Genomic DNA, 1,916 nt, shown 5'->3' with positions numbered 1-1,916 from the left:
AATCCAAATGTGAGAACTTCGGGCTGATATTATTATCCATACGCAAAAAGACGCGTGCTCCCTCTTACCCTGGCAAAAACCAAAGAGAACAAATCCCAAACAGGTCTAACACTCACACACATACACATACACACATACACACTCACACACATACACATACACATACACATACACACACACACACACACACACTCAAAGTAATCCCTTGCAAAGTTGACAAACTCCATTAGAGTTTCACAGGATTAGGTCAACAGCTTAACAGGATTACTACACAGTCATTTTAGTGAACTTGACATACCTGCTTATAATGTCACGAAATACCCCAAATGTCTATTAAGTTTTTATGAAGACACAGTATTTATTTTACATCAACACAGTCCACAACAGAAACACATGACGTAATTTACAATGAGTCCAGTTGAGAAGGATTCTGCTGACTGTGCATTAGCTCTGCTGAAGACACACAGCAGGACATCTGTCACTGAGGATCTGAGCTGTGACCTGACCTGAACTACATGTCTGAATAAATTCACTTGATGTACACACACACACACACACACACACACACACACACACACACACACACAAAAAGATACTTTATATAAGATTCTATATCTAGCAATAAATATGTTTTCAGCACCACATCATGCAGTGAGCGATAAAGTGCCAAAGAGTGTAAAGTAGTACATAATTGTGACATGAAAATTAATAAGAAAAAATAATATATCAAGAGAAAAAGCAAACACAAGTAAAATTGAAATAACTGAAATTATTAAATTATGAAAGACTGGGTATGATCATAAGATAGGTTAGTTCAACATTTAAAACTCCTTCAATCCAACAGCTTAACAGGATTACTACACAGAAAAGTGGTGATCAGATGTGAAGACCAACCTTTGGTCCAAGGCTCACACATGCAAGCGGCCTTACAACTTACAGTTTACAGCCTGATTTCCCATTCTGAGGTAAGTGAAAAATTGATTTTTTGGTTTTTCTATTTTCTTTATAGAGATTAAAACTACCGCCACCGTGTGTGTATGTGTGTGTGTGTGTGTGTGTGTGTGTATGTAATGGCATTTGGAGAAAAATGTGAAAAGTGTTGCAACCATGTCCTCTACATTTAAAACCATGCTATTTTAACAGTATTGGCACATTACACTCCTATACTAGTTAATCATATAATAAACTGCCAATGCCAAAATGTACTACCTGCAAACAGCAGAGATTTGCCATCAATATAATATCTCAAATAATAATAATACTGCCCATATTTCATGGGCTTTCATATATTTTTTACTATATATAGCAATTAATTCTCACCAAAAATTGTCCCCTTTCTCCAAATCTCAACCCATAAAATTCACATTTGAATGAGTCAACAAAACTAAACTAAACTAAACTAAACTAAACTACTAAATGTTAATAACTATTTATTAATTATAAGTTATCAATGAAACTTGTTCAAGATAGTTTTCTCTGAGTTAAAGGATAGGTTTATAATTTTTAAAGATCCCCTTCAAATGTGCTTTCAATGTAGGTGATGGGGGCCAAAATCCACAGTGTGCCCACACAGTCAATTTGTTCAAAAAAATTTTTTAAAATGTATCTGAAGCTTATATGAGGCTTCAGCAGTCTGAGTTAGTCATATCAAAAGGATATCTGCCACATTTACAGTCTTTAAGCATCAAGTTCCCTCTTTGTGTTTCACAGTTGAGCTGCGGTGACAGTACAGTAACAAAAATAAGGACTTTGGTACTAAAAGGACCGTGAAACAAACACATTAGTGGGGTATAGTGTATGTTATGTAGGATTTGAAATATTAGCCTTATTATTTACATACAGCTCTCTGCAATGTTTTCTTCCTCTCTGACAAGCCCGTCGTTGATTGGCTGGATGTCACGTGACCTCACAGCTGA

This window comes from Thunnus albacares, chromosome 17 (assembly GCF_914725855.1).
Source record: "Thunnus albacares chromosome 17, fThuAlb1.1, whole genome shotgun sequence".
Taxonomy (NCBI): domain Eukaryota; kingdom Metazoa; phylum Chordata; class Actinopteri; order Scombriformes; family Scombridae; genus Thunnus; species Thunnus albacares.
Note: the sequence above shows the minus strand (reverse complement) of the source record.